The sequence below is a fragment of the Leucoraja erinacea genome, chromosome 23, assembly GCF_028641065.1.
Source record: "Leucoraja erinacea ecotype New England chromosome 23, Leri_hhj_1, whole genome shotgun sequence".
NCBI classification, from domain to species: Eukaryota; Metazoa; Chordata; class Chondrichthyes; order Rajiformes; family Rajidae; genus Leucoraja; species Leucoraja erinaceus.
The window spans coordinates 17,551,936-17,570,663 of NC_073399.1; the positions used below are offsets into that span (position 1 = coordinate 17,551,936).

Sequence of the window (18,728 nt, forward strand, 5' to 3'; positions counted from 1 at the left end):
AGTCCCACCCCTACTGTCACGCGGAAAGCGGAGATTTTATCAGGTTTTAAAATCCGGATTACAAAAAATGGAAGGGGATCGACCCCCACCTCTCAAAACGGGGGGGGGGGGGGGGTGGGCATGCCCCTGGCCCCCCCAGGATTTCCACCCCGTGTAGGATATTGTGAGTGTACAGGGTGATAGCTGGTTGATGCGGACTCAGGGGGCCAACTTCCGCACTGTATCTCTAAACTAAAATAAACTAATTGCCATTGTGGGCTTTAAAGGGTTAATACAGCTCACAGCAGTCGCAGTCAATGCTAATAACTTCCTCTGGACCCATGCAGCTTTAAGAGTCTGAGAATAATTCACTATGGAAGTTCGGAAGTGATCTGAGTTTAGAGGATGCACTGCCAACTACCGCCCACATCAGGCCTAGTGCCTGCCGAATAGCAACGAGATGATTCTACCGGATGTGGTTTACATTCCTACACCTACAGACACAGCAGTCTCCACACCTGGCCGCGCTGTCTTCAGGCTACAATTTGAAGGCCAACTCTTTCTTTCTCGTGCCAGCTCCTGACAGCTCTTGGAGGCAGCACATGACTCAGCATTATAAAGCTGGAAAGCAGAGCTCCCTAACCAGCCTCCGCTGTTAACCATCTCACTGCTGCTACATTCGATTTCGTCTGATGTGATTTGTATTCTCTTGGGGAAAAAAAAATCTTGTGTTGCACGAGGCATCCAGGAGAAGACATTTGTCTTTGGACGCAACCGCTGAACAGGTGAGAGAGAGTGTTTGGTTTCAGGTTTAATTTCATTATTGTCTAAGGTACAGTGAGAGGTGAAGGAAGGAACTGCAGGTGCTGGTTTAAACCGCAGATACACAGAAGAAGGTCTTGTCCTGAAACGTCACCTATTCCGTTACCCCAGACCCGCTAAGTTACTCCAGCAACTTTTTGTGTCTATCATCGGTGCAGTGAAAGGCTTTGTTTTGCATGCTATGAATCAGATCAGATAATCTAAAACATAAACACAATCAAATCCAACTCAAGTACATTAGAGAGAGCAAAGGCAAAGACTCAGAGTGCAGAATATCATTCTCAGTATTGTAGCACATTAGTACTGTAGGTAAAGTGCAATGTTCACAATGGGGTGGAGGAAGTGTAGAGGAAGGTATTCTACATTCTGCTTGATTTTCACTGCAATGATTCCTTGGCCAGGCGCTACGATGAAATTCCATTTATCATTCTACATCCGCACATTCAACCCACCAGTTTAGTTTATTATTGCCAAGTGTACTGAGGTACAGTGAGAAACTTTTGTTGGAGTGCTACCCAGTCAAAGTAAATACTACACACGATTCCAATCGAGCCATCTACAGTATACCGGTAAAGAATGAAGGGCACTATATTTAGTACAACAGTTTCACTGGAATCAAATGTGAGGAGTTGCATGCAATAGGTAGTTGATATTTACACAAGCACTTACTGCTGGTGACCTCAAAGACGATTATTTTTCCCATTCCCAAAACGTTTGTCCATGTCGTCATATCTATTATCCCGCAATGTCCCCTCTATCAGCAACCAGTGAACAGAGTCCTATCATGTACGATGGCATTTGTTGACTGTCTTCCCCCCCCCCCCCCCCCCGCGCCTCATTGTGGAGATCTCAGCACTCAGACTGGGCCACCGAGCAGCACGGTGGCGCAGCGGTAGAGATGCTGCCTTACAGCGCCAGAGATCCGGGATCGACCCCGGCCACGGGTGCTGTCTATACAGAGTTTGTCTGTTCTCCCCGAGACCGCATGGTTTTCCTTCCACAATGCAAAGACGTACACGTTTGTAAGTTAATTGGCTTTGGTAAATTCGTAAATTGTCCCAAGTGTGTATGATAATGCTAGTGTTCGGAGATCGCTGGTCAGCACAGACCCAGTGGGCCGAAGGGCCTGTTTCCATGCAGTATTTCTAAACTAAACTGTTAATCTGGGAAGTATTTGCCACTGTGGAAAGTACTTCTCACTATGTGTAAAACTCAGGGAATGTTGTTTGCTTTAACTGTCACCGAAACCAATGACATTTCAGTGAAAGAATTTCTAACTTTACAAAACACAGGAAGTTGGTTTCCCCGAGTGTGTGTGTGTGTGTAGTTCCAGAACAGACCACTATTCAAGTCTCACACATAAGTTGTGAGACGTACAAAAGATGAATCCTTGCCAGACGAGTGGTCTGATTCCCACGCAAAGCAAATTGTTTAAGAAATTATTTAAAATACAGGGCGCTGGACCCTGTAACTAATAACTTACAAACACTAAATGCAAAAACAGAATTGATCAAATAAGTACGATGCATGAAGGAATTGCTGATGCTGACCCATTCCTTCTCGCCAGAGATGCTGCCTGTCCCACTGAGTGCCTCCAGCACTTTGTGTCTATCTTTGATCAAGTGATCATTATGATTCTCCAGTAACACCAGAAAGTTGTACACAATCCCACTCCACTAGATATCAAGTACGATCAAACCCAGCATTTAATCCGGATGCCACCACAGTATATTTGCCTGGGTTAAAGGGTCAGAATGAATTAATAGATTTGCTTAATGAGGGGGAATAAACAGGGTCATACAGCACAGAGTTTCAACCCAGTTTGCCCATGCCGACCAAGGTGCTCAACCTGCCTGCATTTGGCCCATACCCCCATACCCCCCCTCTCCCCCTAAACCTTTCCTATCCATGCACCTGTCCAAATGTCTTGTAAATGCTGTTATAGTTTCTGCCTCAACTACCTCCTCTGGCAGTTCATTCCATACACCCATCACCTTTTGTGTAAAAAAGTTGCCCCTCCGATTTAATCTTTCCCCTCACCTTAAACCTATGTCCTCTAGCTCCGCCCTTATCAACCTTTTTGGTTATAATCTTTCTGAAACGTTTGTCATTTTCTTTTTCTTTTAAGATATTTCTTTTAGATATTTGAATGGAACAGACTGTGGCCTAGTGTCAGTCAGGTAAAAAATGTTCCACTTCACATTTTAACTGTGGTGGCACAGTGGCGAGCTGCTGCCTTACAACGCCAGGGACCCGGGTTCGATCCTGACTGTGGGTGCTGTGGATGTGTGTCTCTGATGTTGCCAACTGCCTCTTTAAGACAGCAATTCCTGTGGATCCCTTCGCTGGTGGGGAGGTTAGAATCTGTGATGGACTGGGCAGTGTTCACGCACAGTTTTATTGAGAACAGAGTTGCATTTGAACAGAGAGGTACGTTTTTCAGAGCATCTTCAAATGGGGGCAGAGACAGGAAGATGTTTAAGCTGGCAACATCAGAGGTTTGGACTATTGTAACTGAAAGACACATGTGGTAGAATTTAAATTTAAAATCAAATTTGTAGAGAGTGGAATTATTTGAGCAGAGTTCTCATAAGGTTGTAGGGTTGAAGCAGATTGCAGACAAGCTGAAAGTTCTTGACTAAAATCATTAATTTTATATCAAGGACCAGCCTCTGCCAGAAAGGAATTTATGAGGAGCCTAGTAAAAGAAAGTCTAGCTCTGCAGTAAATTGTGCCATGCACAAAACACATTGCAACTTTCACCAAAAGGTGTGAGAATAATCAGATATCCCTGGCCTATGGTTCAATGGTTTAATGGATAATTATTGGCACATATGCAATCAAACATTGCGTAATGAAATTCATTTTGCATATAACGCCAGTGGCATATGTGGCGCCATTTTGTCGAGTTCAAAGTCCAGATTCCCGTTTGTTTGTTCTACCGAGAAGCTCCCAATGTGTGGAAGAAACAAGAAACTTTAGTTTAGTGTAGAGAGTCCCTTCGACCCATGGAGTCCGCACCGAGCAGCGATCCCTGCACATTAACACTATCCCACACACACTAGGGACAATTTACACTTATACTAAGCCAATTAATCTACAAACCTGTTTGTCTTTGGAGTGTGGGAGGAAACCAAAGATTTCGGAGAAAACACGCACAGGTACGGGGAGAAAGTACAAACTCCGTACGGGCAGCACCCATGGTCAAGATCGAACCAGGATCTACTGGGGCTGTAAGGAAGCAACTCTACTGCTGCGCCACTCTGCTGCCCCGTGGGAGAAACAAGTTATGTGGACGAAACCAGAAACTATGTGCAGAAAGAATGAAAACAAAGGAAGAATTGGAAATATCACCACAAGTCGTCGCCAATCTGGAGATATTCTGTTAGTGTGTCCAGGATACAAGACAATATCTCTCTTTATGATCGCCTAGTTTTTGTTGGGGGAGGTGGAGATTTACTTGGGCTGCACTGGCAGCCTAGGAAAGAAAGCTGTCATCTTAAATATACATACTTCTTCAAATGTGTACCGCAAAGAATAGATCAGGTTTTTAAAAACATGAATATTGGATTCTTCACATTATTACAGTATGCGTGTTCAATTACAAAATTGAAGTCAGGTTTTTCTTGGGTTGAGAATTTCATGCCCAAATACCGATTCATTCACCAGTTTCTGAGAATTGCTTTTAACCTTCCAATTCCTTCGTTCTGCGATCCATAAAAATACACAGAAACATACGATATGAAAAATGAGTTGTGCAGATAATGCAGTTCTATATGCAATGTATTGTGGGAGGAAAAGGTGGTCACGCCATTTTGTAATGCACAACTCCAGCCTGCAGTTTGAGTTACAGGCCACAGTTGAGTTACAGCGGAGGTTTTGTAAACCACCAGTTGCTCTTGTGAAGGAAGGAACTGCAGATGCTAGTTTAAACCGAAGATAGACACAAAACGCTGGAGTAACTCAGTGGGTCAATCAGCATCTCTGGAGAAAAGGAATAAGTGATGTTTCGGGTTGGGGAAGAAGGATCTTGACCAGAAACGTCACCTATTCCTTTTATCCAGAGATGCTGGCTGACCCACTGAGTTACTCCAGCTTTGTGTGTCTATCTTTTGTTGCTCATGAGTTTTGTGCTGAACCTATTTAATCTACAGCATTACAAAACAAAACTGTTGGCAGTTGCCTGAATTTTAATTGATCTGCTGATTGGAGATACTTATGTCCATCAGGTAAATTTTACCGGAGGAATTTTTGGTAAATTGATCAATAACTCGAGGGGGAAAATGAGTGAGTGAGCGTGCACGTTTGTGTGAGAAAAGTTAGAAATCGAACAGAGGAGATGTTGATGGTCTGACAGGAAGAGATGGAAATTGAAAAATTGAAATGGTGGACAAAAAAAAGGATGAAAAAGTATAAAATATTTAGAACTGCGAGATACCAGATAGCCTGATTTTCTATATCGAGATGTGTAAAATTATAGTCCAAAGCAAAATATCACAAAAAAAAGGATTTTGTTTTCAAGCTTTTTGTGTCTAATATTCCCTTGAATGACACATTGGTTAACACAACCAAGGCTGGGCAATGTTCACTCGCTAATGTAAAATATGAAATTAATAATTAATAATAACTCAGTCTATGGCCTATATGTTGTAATAAAAGCATGGGTAGTGGCAACTAATGGTACCAAACATTATGGGAATAGAGATTCCTGATGCATCATAGTGTTTTAAGAACTTGAAATGACTTTCACTGAAGTAAACAAATGGATGAAAGCAGATGTAGGCAAGAGAGTAATGGTGAGGGCGAGCTGTGTGTGTGTGTGTGTGTGTGTGTGTGTGTGTGTGTGTGTGTGTGTGTGTGTGTGTGTGTGTGTGTGTGTGTGTGGTTGGAATAATAACACATGGGCGGCAGTGGCACAGCTGCTGCCTCAGTGCCAGTGACGGGTTTAATCCTGACCTCAGGTGCTGTCTGTGTAGAGTTTGCATGCTCTCCTTGCAACCTCGTGAGGTTCTTCCGGATACTCTGGTTTTCTCCCACATCCCAAAGAGATGCGGTTTGTAGATTAATTATACTCAGAGGAGAGAGGTTGGAGTGTGAGGGTGTGTCCAGTAGAGGTGGGGTGCAGGGGCTTTGTAGCCAGTTCCACCGCAAGGCTCCTGAGGGAAGTAGGAGTCAAAGGGCAGGCACAAAGGAGGGCAATAAAATAACTTGCCAATGCCGCCGAATGGAGCAGTCACTGGCTGTGGCTGAAGAGCAAAGATGCTGTCTGGGCTGCCACGTGACCATCTAGAGGCTAACAATAACACACACACCCAGGTCGGATCAACCTGCAGTGGGCCTGCCTCGACTGAGGGGGTGTCGTGATAAAAGGCCGAAACACCCAGTGACGTTGAGGTACACAACTGAAGATGTGTCTGATTGTCAGCAAATTCACCTAGTGGTCATACCAAGAATGTCAATTGTAGCGAATATTAGGGATTGTAACATCCAGTCCTACTAATCAATCTGAAAAAAAAAGTCCCTAATGTGAGAAAGTGGAATAACAGAGAAGTAATGTGAATAGGTGATTGATGGTCAGTATGGACTCAGTGGGCAGAAGGTCCTTTATCCGTGCTGCATCTATAAACAATAAGGAAGTGCCGTGGGTTAAATAAAGCCTAATGTGATATCATCTATTCTTTTTCCCCAGAGATGCTGCCTGACCAGTTGAGTTACTCCAGCTGTCCGTGTCTGGCTTCAGTATAAACCAGCATCTGCCATTCTTTCCTACACACTGGTGTGAGTGCAGCAAGTTGGTGGTATCCTTCCTTCTCCTGATGTAGGACACCCATCCCTCACTAGATCCCTTCCTCCAGTCTCCCCCTTGGTCTGGAAGCCATACTTTAACCTGCTGACACAAGCGACAGTACTTTGGTATTTTGTGGAGGTGGTGCCCACATACAGTAAAGAAAGTGTCCCACTCCAAGCAATTTCAGGCCATGTGGGATCTGCCAGTGTGGCCATGACTGCCAGTTGAAACTAGGTGTTCAAATAGCGTCATTTTCTGGGCACACTTCCAAGTTCTCATGAGCTTTGAGTAAAGTAGTTCCCGTACTACCCTTTAAGTTGATCGATTTAGACAAGAGTAGAGGGAATGTACTGCCTGAGTAACGTTTTACTCAGACCCGTGGACATTGCAGAAACGTGATTAGAAGTCCAAGTATTAAACACACATTATAGTGATGTATGCTTTCTGCTTCAATGGTTTCAGAAGCACACACACACACACACACACACACACTATTCCATCTTTCATTTGCCATGTGTGACCACGAAGGTTTGTTTATGTATTTCAACTGTTATAACTTTGCATTCTTCCTCTCTAATATCAGTGGGCGCAGCAGTAGGTTTGCTGCCTTACAGCGCCAGTGACTCGCCTTCCATCCTGACTGCGGGTGCTGTCTGTACGGGGTTTGTATGTTCTCCCCGTGACCTCTTGGGTTTTCTCCAGGACCTCCGATTTCCACCTACACTCCAAAGATATACAGGCTTGTAGGGTAATTAGCTAGGTCAAATTGTAAATTGTCCCTGGTGTGTGTATGATGCAGGGAACGCACACCCCCAGATTCAGGGACAGTTTCTTCCCAGCTGTTATCAAGCAACTGAACCATCCTCTCACCAACTAGAGAGCAGTCCTGCACTACCATCTTCCTCATTTGAGACTCTTGGACTATCTTTCATCGGACTTTATCTTGCATTAAATGTTATTCCCTTTATTCTATATCTGCACACTTTATCTATTTATTTATTTATTTGATTCTTTATTTCAAACAGAATTAAAGAATAAAAAGCAAGTGTGAAACAACATACAAAAAAACAAAACAAGAATATTTATAAAGTGTCATAAACAATATCTATAAATAAATTAAATCGTATGTGTCCGAAAAGGAGCAGGAAGAAGCCAAAGCTTATTAATTCCCACCCCTAATTCAACTGCTTATAATTATCTTATACAAATTTAGCAGCTATATGTACACCACATGTACACCAGCAGCTATATGTACACCAAATTATTTACACTTTGAATGGCTTGATTGTGATCATGTGTATTATTCCCTCTGACTGGATCACCTGCAATAAGAAAGCTTTTCACTGCAACTTGGTACACGTGACAATAAACTATACTTAACTAAAACTAATCCTGGGCCTCTACAGCTGATCCACCGGGCCTCAGATTTAACATCCAAACTAACTAAACAAAATAACATGGTATAAAAGTATGAAGAGAATCAAGCAGAGAAGGATATCTGACGGGTTAGAGGTGGGAGAAAAACAGCACAAGGAGTTGGCGAGAACTGAAATGGCAGGGAGATGGTTGTACAGGGAATGTGAGCTAAAGATTCAGATTGAAATGTTACTCCCTACTGCCGACTCCCAATTCTTCATGCAAATGCCGATAAAGATTCAAACTGTCAGTCAGAATGATACAGTCACAATGTGTGTGGAGTTTCTCTGTTCTCCCTGTGACCGCGTGGGTTTTCCCCGGTTTCCCCCCACATCCCAAAGACGTGCGGGTTTGTAGGTTAATTGGCCTCTTGCAAAATTGCACTTAATGTGGGTGAGAAAGTGGGATAATTATAGAACCTGTGCAAACTGGTGATCGATGGTCAGCCTGGATTTGGTGGGGCGGAAGGGCCTGTTTCCATGCTATATCTCTCAACTAAACTAAACTATTGGAGACACGAGGAACTGTAGGTGCTGGTGAACAAAAAAAGATGCAAAGTGCTGGGGTAACTCAATGGGTCAGGGAGCATCTCTGGAGAACATGGCGAGGTGATTGTGGAAAACTGGAAGATGTATCTTCTGTATCTCTCCTTTCCCTTTCCCCCGACTCTCAGTCTGAAGAAGTGTTTTGACCCGAAATGTCACCTGGCCCTTTTCTCCACAGAGGCTGCCTGTCCCGCTGAGTGGCTCCAGCTTTTTGTGGCTATTTTCTCAAGGTGTCTTCAACGCCATTCAGTAGGGGAATCCTACTCCAGGGCTGAGAGTATTTTCTATTGTAGAAATGTCTAAACCCATAGGGCTGTGCTTTTTTTTTTCCATGATAATGTCCAAGACTTGCAGCTATTCTAATGGGAACATTCACGGTTCAGACAGAGTGATTCCAGATTCTTAAGAGCAGTGAGATGTCTCAGGAAGCCCTGTTCCCACAGTGTTTAAAACCATTTAGCCTCTGCGGAGACAGGCACTGTGAGTTGTATGATTTTTAACGATGGTGCATAGATCGAGCCAAACATTTATTTATTACATTGCAGGAAAACTTTGGGTCATTTTAACAGTGGCTGGAGACTTCAGGGAATGCTGGGCTTAACTAATGATCTTCACAGGTTGGTATAGTATTTCAGTGGGTTGGTATTTGAATATATGATTCCTCTTGGTGGAGCCAGCAAAATGTTGAAAGGGAAGGTCTGGAGAGATGCCAGACAAGAGGTGGGATTCGGTGAGAGCTAATCAGGGTGGGCGGAGGTTTGGGAAAACGGTCATGAAGCCAACTGTGTGTATTTGTGCAAATATGTGTCTGGAGTGAGAGCAACTGTGGGAATATGCGTGGGAGCACAGTGCAGGAATGCGAGTGTGGGACTGTGAGTGTATTGCTGGTGTGGGAGAGCGAGGGTGTCTGGTGCAGGAGTGTGAGTGCAGGCCTGGTGTAAGTATGTTGGTGTATGGGTGATGTATGGGTGGGGGTGAATGCCTGGGGTGAGTGTGTGAGTGTCTGGTGTCAGAGAATTAGTATCTGTAACGTGGGACCTTGAGTCTGAGACTGGTGTAAGAGTGCGAGTGTGTCTGCTGTTGATGTGCAAGTGTGTGTGTGCAGCATATGGGTGTGAGCATGTGTGATGCATGTGTGCGTGTAATGTATGTTTGAGTGTGTTCAGTGTATGAGTGCATGTGCAGTGTATCTGTGTACAATCAGTGTGTACAGTGCATCAGTGTGTGCAATGTATGCTTGAGTGTATGCGTGTGCACAGTGTATGCATGTATGTGCGCACCGTGTATCAGTGTGTGATGTGTATACTGTGTATCAATGTGTGCAGTGCGAGCACGTGCGTGCCATGTATGCTTGAGTGTGTGCAGTGTAAAATTGTGATTGTGTGTGCCGTGTATCAGAGTGTGCGAGTGCGTGTGTGCGTGCGTATATATCAGTGTGTGCAGTGTATCAGCGTGTGGGTGTGCAGTGTATGGGGGGGGGTGAGTGCAGTGTGCGAGTGCAGTGTATGGATGCAAGTGTGTGTGCAGTGAGTGAGTGAGATGTATGGGCCTGTTCCACTTCGGCGATTTTTTTCGGTGACTGCCGGCAACTGTCATAATCATAGCCGGTCGCTGAAAATCCGGCGACTGGACCCCCCCTACGACAAAGTCTATGACAATGTCTACAACAACGTACCACATAGTCGACGGCAAGCTGCCGACAAATGGAGACCAATTAGAACGTCCACCTACGACCACACCGACGACAATCTCTGTCCACCCGCGACAAGCTACAACAAGGTAAGACAATTCAGTCGCCGTTACCTGTCGCAGTTGATGTAGGTTGATGTAGGTAGTCGCCAATGGAACTCACCGAAGTCAGCACCTGCGACAACCTACGTCATCCTGGTGCCAACCTACGACAGCCCCTACATCAGGCTACGTTCTTTGGCGTCAAGTCTACTGTCGCCAAAATGTTTTGAACATTTCAAAATCCAGCCTTGACCAGAAAAACGCGACGATTCTTTGGGCGACTGAGGAGACTTATACAGGCGACACACACCCTGGGGGCTATGTGGCGACAGGAACATAAGGGAGTAAGCACATAAATGTGTTCCTGATACAGAGTGGCAGAGCTTGCCTGGTGCTAAACTGCGAGGGTGCCTGGTTTAAGAACATTAATTAATCTATTTAATGTTTAGATCAGTTCATGGAAGGAAATCCAACATTCTTTGCTCATCCCTAATTTCTATTTAGAATATGGGGGTAAGATAAACCTTTAAGGAGTTAAACTCAGTGAAGATAACCGAGCAGCAAAGTACAACACAGAAGGGAACCTGTCAGTGCTCACATTCCCATGTTAGACACAAAAAGCTGGTGTAACTCAGCGGGACAGGCAGTATCTCTGGAGGGAAGGAATGGGCTATTTTCAGGTCGAGATCCTGAAGAACAGTCAGTGATACACTGCATACACAGATACACTGCGCACACACACACACACACACACACACATACCCCGAAGAAGGGTCTCGACCCGAGGCGTCACCCATTCTTTCTCTTCAGAGGTGCTGCCTGACCCGCTGAGTTACTCCAGCATTACATGTCTATCTTCGGTGTAAACCTGCAACTGCAGTTCCTTCCTACACATGTTCCCATGAACCTGATGCCCTTGTCTTTATGGTGGTCGAGCCACTGGGTTTGGGAGATGCTGTCGGAGAAACGTGTACAAAATCATGAGAGGAACAGATCGGGTACACGCACAGAGTCTCTTGCCTAGAGTAGGGGAATTGAGAACCAGAGGACATGGGTTTAAGATGAGGGGGGAAGATTTGATAGGAACCTGAGGGGTAACTTTGTCACACAAAGGGTGGTAGGTGTATGGGATGTGTGCCGGGGGAGGTAGTTGAGGCAGGTACTATCACAACGTTTAAGAAACATTTAGACAAGTACATGGATAGGACAGGGATTAGAGGGATATGGGCCAAACCCAGGCAGGTGGGACGAGTGTAGACGGGACATGTTAGCCTATTTGCACACTGCCTGGGCAAATAGCTGCAGGGCACTTTGTACCCTGTGGTGCAACAGTGCTGCTCTAAAGGTTGATGGTGAGGGAATTAATATTTAGGGGAGATGATGGGGTGGCAATTAATCAGGCTGCTCTGTCCACGATGCCGGCAAATTTCTTGACAGTTGTTGGCACTGAATTTATTCGAGCAAGTGAATAATCTTCCGTCATACTCCTGAGATGCCTTGTGGATGATGGACAGGACCTCACTGTGTCAGGGAGCGAGTCAATTGGCACACTATACCCAGCCTCTGATCTGCTGTTGCAGCCACTGTATTTATGTGCCTGGTTCAGTTGTGTTTCTGGACAATGGTGACCCCAAGGATATTGAAGGGAGGGGGTGCAATGACTGAATGTCAAGTGGAAGTGGTTCGATGCCGTTGTTGGCCTTCACGAAGCATGCTTGTAGAGCAAATGTTACTTGCCACTTAGTGGCCCATGCTTGAATGATATCCATGTCTTGATGCATACAGGCCCGCTTGCTTCATCTTTGTTCTTGGCCGTCCCCCGCCAGGTTGCTCTCGGCGGTCCCTCCCTGCTCTCAGCAGAGTTATGTGTAATTTACAAATAGTATGTATGTGTTGTTGTGCTGTCTGAGTTTATGTGCCCATGATGCTGCAACCAAGAATGTCATTGTGTCTACACCTTGCTGTACTTATGCAGAAGACAATTAACTTGACTTGGCATAAGTGATTGGGGAGTAAGCACAGGTAGATCGCACTCTTGATAACACCTTGCATCATTGCAGATGACTGAGATAGGGTGGTAATTAGCTAGATTGGATTTGTCTGTATTTGGGAACAGAACATAGCTGGGCACTTTATCACATTGAATACAATATGCAATGTTGCAACTTTACAGCTTGGCTGGTTCTGGAAGTATGTCTTTAGGATTATAACTATTAGAAGTTGATTTCTAAAGGTTTAAAAATGAACCATTCTTTATGCGTGGAACACTGCTCAACAATTACTTCTCAGTTTAGTTTAGAGATACAGTGCGGAAACAGGTCCTTCGGCCCACCAGCGATCCCTGCACACTAGCATTATCCCACACAATAGGGACTAGTTACATTTCTTACCAAAGCCTACACACTAGAGACAATTTACAATTTTTATTGAAGCCAATTAACCTACATACCTGGATGTCTTTGGAGTGTGGGTGGAAACCAGAGCACATGGAGAATACCCACAAGGTCAATGGGAGAACGTGCAAAAGTCTGTACAAACAGCACCCGTGGTCAGGATCAAACCCAGGTCTCTGGTGCTGTAAGGCAGCAACTCTACCGCTGGGCCACCGTGCAGCTCCAAAACATCTCTTAGTGTTTATTATTTACAAATACTTTACCCTTTCATCTTTCACCATTGTTCCTCATCTGCTCTTGGAATCTTTTCAAAAGCCATGTACAATGTTTTACTTTGTTGTCTATTTCTGCTGCTTCTATTCTGCCATAAATAATACACTTCCTCTCCTGCCAAATCTGTCCTATCATTCAGTTGCTGTGACAACTGTTCTTCATCTCAACACCTGTTCCTATCCTTCTGCTACAGAGCAGTTAAGAAACAAAATGCTAATAAAGGCAAAAGAGGTATTGGGGGAAAAAAGGATTCAGAGCCCATGTGGAGTAGGGGAAAGGGAGAGTGGCAAAGAGAGGGAAAGGTGAGCGCCGCCCCTTCTGTCCACTTCTGTCTCAAGAGAAGAACAAAGAGAAAAAGTATAGAGGTCTGGAGATGAATAGCTGCAAGGAAGAAATGAGCCTGCATTGAAATGACAAGGGTTCCTATAAGAGATGGGGCAACAAGGATTCCTGAAACAGGCTCTAAAACAAAAATGGTAAAACTCTATCTGAAGCATATGGCCAAATCAGCACAAAGGGCTCGCATTCAACAAGCATATATAGTTTAGTTTAGAGATACAGCATGGAAACAGGCCCTTTGGCCTATCGAGTCCATGCCAACCAGCAACCCCCGCACATTAACACTATCCTACACACACTGGGGATAATTTACACATAAACCAAGCCAATTTACCTGTACGGCTTTGTAGTGTGGCGGGGGGGAAACCGAAGTTCTCGGGGAAAACCCACGCGGTCACGGGGAGGGAGTACAAACTCTGTACAGACTCCATAGTCAGGATCGAACCCGGGTCTCCGGTGCTGCGCCACCGCGCTGCCCATTTGACGAAGGTTGTGACATTCGGACGCCCCACCCAAACTGCTCGCTACTTTAGACTGACATCTGATTGCTCACACCTCATCTCCTGCAGGCAGCCAAACCAAGTTTTGAGAAGTTGACAGCACGGTAACAAAAGTTGCACTCGCGCAAGCCGCGGCAATCGGGAGATAAGCAACTAGATCAGGAGGCTCATGTCAAAGATGGATAAACCTGACGGGTCTATATTTAAAATGTCACTCAGGTCTTCCTTTTCTTTAAGAATCACTTTCATCTACTGAGCTCCTATTTACAATGAATGGCACCTTGACTCCCAGTCTAGCTGGTGGGAATGGGATCATTTGACATGCTATTTGTATGGATGACAACCACTACTTGCATTCGTAAATTCTATAAGATTCATTGTCACGAACATGCCAACAGAATGCGAATGAGCTCATTTCAGCATAAACCTGAGATCAAGCACAATCAGGAACGCTTCAGAGTGTCCTATAAATCCCCCCCCCCCCCCCCCCCCCCCCCCCCTACAAACCAGACATTTTGTACAACAGCACCCAATTCCTGTTTCTCCTGAAATAGACACAAAACACTGGAGTAACTCAGTGGGTCAGTCAGCACCTCTGGAGAAAAATAGGTGCCGTTTCTGGTCAAGACCGTTCCTGAGACAGAGTCAGGGGAGTGGTCAATTAAACGTATAAAAAGGATCAGAACAAACCAGAGGCGGCACCGGTGACCAAGGAAGGGTGGAGCCCACAATGGTCCATTGTTGGCTGCAGAAGAGGTGATAACGAAGGGATGCGAACAGTGAGACTAGCAGGCCGATGTGGGTGATATAAGGACGGGGATAGAGGGAATGCAGGGATTACTTGAAATTCGAACCTCCTGCCCATTTGAAGAGAGTCAAGAGTCAGGTCAAGAGTTTCCAGTAGAATTGCCGTATGTACCCACAGTGGAGTAATGAAATCCATATTTGCAGCAGCTGAACAAGACCAAAAATGTAATACACGCAGATAAATAATATAATCCGAGGAAAAAAAAATCTATAAATTAATAACTAATACTAGTGCATAAAAAAACAAGTCCATAGTGCAACCAAATACACAGTCATAGAACAGCAGAGAAACAGGCCCTATTTACCCGCACTCCTAGATCTTCTCTGCTCTACAAAACTCCAAAGGGCCCTACCATTCACTATGAAGGTCCTGCGCTGGTTTGACTTCCCAAACTGCAACACCTTGCACATTTCTGCTTTAAAAACATTAACCATTCCTCAGCCCACTTGCCCAGATGATCAAGGTCCTGCTGTATGTTTTGATAATCATCGAAGGTCCATAGACGTTCATAATTACAGTGGTGTTCAAGAGCCCGATGTTTGTCGTGAAGTATTAGTTTAGTTTGACTTCAGAGGTACAGTGTGGATACGGATCTTTTGGCCCACTGAGTCTGCGCTGACCAGTGATTCCTGTACACTAGCTCTGCCTTAAACACTAGGGACAATTAACAATCTTTACCGAAGCCAATTAGCCTACAAATACCCCTGTCTTTGGAGTATGGGAGGAAACCAGAGCACCCGGGGAAAACCCTTGCAGGACACAGGGAGAACGTACAAATTCCGTACAGTCAGTGCCCGTGGTCAGGATCGAACCTGGGTCTCTGGTGCTGTAAGGCAGTAACTCTACCACTGCGCCAAGCTGTTCTTGAACCAGGTGGTTCTCAGGCCCGTGTAACTTCTTCCCAATGGTAGGAGCGCGATGGGAGCGAGGCATAATCAACCAGTCAATGTTTGGATTTAGGCCAATGACCCCAAGTCCATTCAGCAGAATGTAGCAGTCTCCATTCCATACCACATGTTTGCATTTGTGTGCAGGGACCACAGAGCTCTATCAATTGCTGCTTTCTCAGAGAACCATAACTTGATGTAATATGACGAACGAATGCAAATTCACGGCCTAAATATATTGAACTTGCGTAACCTGTTAGAGTACAGCACAATTTGCAGTAAACATGCAGTGAGTATTTAACAAATTTTAATCTTTCAGTGAAGATTTCATCACCCGATACCAATAAATTGTCAGAGTAACACAGTGGTCACTGACAATGGAATGATGATGTTTACAAAAAGCTGGAAAGTGGGAATGTGTGTGGGCCAGATTCACCTACAGCAATGGCAAGATGCAGGCAACATGCTCCGTGGAGTTTCCTCCCACACCCCAAGGACGCACAGGTTTGTAGGTGATTTGGCTTCAATGTTGTAAAAGTGTCCTTTGTATGCAAGATAGTGTTAGTGTACGGGGTAATCGCTGGTCGCTGCAGGCTCGGTGCAGGCCGACCCTGTTTCTGCGCTCTATCTCTAAAGTAAAATCGTAGGCAACCTAAGTTTCCTGGTGAAAACATGAAGCCATGCAGCCACTGATCACACGCCTGTCATTACTCCGTAGCAGATTCCTACTAAGTTCATTTAAAACTGCAGCCCTGATGTGCGGTTCTGTCTGCCATAGATTAAACAGATGTACACACGTGGATACACTATTATGAACTATTTCAGATATATTTATGTCTGTGGACCTTTTAGTTGATTTACAAAATAGCAAATTACCGCCAATAAATGTTGATAAAGGAAACACAGTTGAGAAAATACATAAAAGCTAACTGTTTTCCTGGCATGGCCGCGCGTTGGTTTAAGAATCTGTCTTTCTAAAAGTCCTGATCAGCAAACACATTAGTATGCCATTTAAATTCAATCAGAGAATACATTTAAAATTAATAAATCACTCTACTGCCAGGCCAACAGTGCTATTATTTTTCCGTCTAAATGGCAGCAGAATGGAAACTGTCTCAAAAGGCAGGAAAATCTCCATCGCCATTAATTGCGATGAGGGCAGAACTTTGATTAGTTTCAAATGCTTTTCAGCAAGGGCAGTGCTGTGGTTTTAAAAAAGTACAAAGAGAATGTTCAGGGAAATAATGAATGGCGTGAGCTGTCCACACCATAATTTTGAGGATCCCTATGTTGCCTCAAGAATTCTGTGGCTGGTAGAAGGATGCTTCGTGGAGATTATGAGGGAGTACAATGGCAGGAGATGGTTTAAACTTACCCACGTTTCAAAATGCAAAAGAATATCTAGGTCGACTGATTTCCCTCAAACCCACCAATTAGTCTTCATGGATCTTTCTGTCCTCAATTCGGCCAAACCCCAGATTTGACTAATACGTTGAACTTCATTTTCACATCTAATTATTTGGTAGAATTACTGAAATGGGAATGTCTCAGATATATATTTTTACAATTAGAGACAAATGGTTTCTTTTCGTTCCATTCAATGTCTTTCATGCGTTTACAGTGCCTTACCTCAGCTTCCTCTGCATGTATAGGATTGCTCAGCTGTGGGTGGTGCAGCATGATGTGGCCTGTGCCAGGGAGTGGGAGGGTACAAATTAACTCCCTGAAGAATTCCCCGCAAGAACATTCCTGGAGCCAGCCAAGCTGTGATGGGGAGGCCGCCGAGCGGAGGCAAGCAGTTCCAAGGAAAGTCAATCTGGGAAGTTGCTGCCTGCGCACTGATGGTCAGTTATACAGCAGCAGGATCAACAAGAGGCACATTATATGCAGACCACAGAATGGACATTTTAAAAACAAATATGCAATGTTTCTATTCAAATTTTTCTTGAATATTGTTAATTCAAAACTTCTTGATATTATTTGATTGCTTCATTGATTAAAAAAAATACTTTTTTAAAAATAAATATGAAATTTTTATTCAGATTTTTCCTGAATTATATTTGTGACAAGCATGTTGCAATGCAGCCGTAAAATTTCTCTGCTAATTCCAAAACAATTTAAATTAAATAGCGTATGCCTCTATTGAATGGTTTAGAATTTTTGTTGCTAATGTTAAAGCACACTAAAAAAAATCAACACATAACTAGTGTTTTAGTACTCCCTCATATTCATTGTATTTGTTTGACTAAATGTTCTCAGGGTTATTGTGGAAAAAACGACCCCTATTCATCCTCCTGCCGTTAGATAAAGAGACAGAGTTGTTTCAAGAATAAAGGCATGTATGTACCTTCATGCAATCAAAAATCCTCCAATCAAGTATAGATTATTCTTCCATGTCAGGTTTGATTAGGTTAGCAGAGCCTTGTTAATACAGCACAGCTCATTTTAGGAATGAGTATGGCTCTATCATTCCATCCCAAATGATTTTGACTCTGGTGAATTAATTCCAGGATCCTGGCTCTCGCCCTGAGACAAATTTCATCTGTAGTCTCTCACACTCTCTCCTGCCTCCACTGAGCATCTGACTCAAACTCCTGGCACAAATCACATTCCCAACACTCACATAACTCAAGCAGTCCACAATTCAGTGCCAGTTTCTCATCCGCCGCAACTGATATTCTGTTTGTTTTATGCAAGACTTCTAACTCGTGTGTGTGTGTGTGTGTGTGTGTGTGTGTGTGTGTGTGTGTGTGTGTGTGTGTGTGTGGTGTAACTTCTTTGTGGGTGCGTGAGAGTGGGCGCGTGAGAGTGGGCGCGTGATCTTAACACAAAAGGAAACAACAAATTAGCAATTTCTTTTTCCTAGTTAGTCTGGGCATCATCCTAGTGCAACAGTGAAGCAGAATTGCCTTGAGAGCTGCATTTTGACCTGTGTGCTCACCAGCAGAAACAGGCAGAAAATTTGCTATTTTGTAGTTCAGATCCAAACTAGTCAAAGCCCACAGGCCATATTTTCATATTTTAACCCATGAATAATGAATCCTCTTTCACAGCGTTCAACATACAGTGTATAAACTCAAATACAAATTTCAATTCTCCTCTCTGTTAAGACATCACCAACAATTTTATAAGTGAAACAGCACATGTTAATATTTGGAGAGCTTTGTTTAAAAAAAAAAAAAAACGATTTTTTAATGTGTGGCTGGCACATTTTAACAAGGAAAAGATGAAAAAGAAACTGCAGTGT

At 44.1% G+C, this 18,728-nt stretch overlaps 1 protein-coding gene and 1 long non-coding RNA gene across 3 annotated transcripts in view; one reads left to right on the forward strand and one right to left on the reverse strand.

Annotated features, from left to right (window-relative positions):
• The window catches only part of bahcc1b (BAH domain and coiled-coil containing 1b), a 275,740-nt gene that overhangs the window by 238,223 nt on the left and 18,789 nt on the right, over positions 1-18,728 (reverse strand).
• LOC129708309 (uncharacterized) lies at positions 212-17,568 on the forward strand. Of its 2 annotated transcripts, XR_008725326.1 has the most exons (4): positions 212-764; positions 9,096-9,167; positions 15,801-15,985; positions 17,134-17,568. It is a non-coding gene; the product is annotated as an uncharacterized LOC129708309 (long non-coding RNA). The 2 variants fall into 2 exon arrangements; XR_008725325.1 differs by lacking the exon at positions 212-764 and having other exon boundaries at positions 2,868-9,167.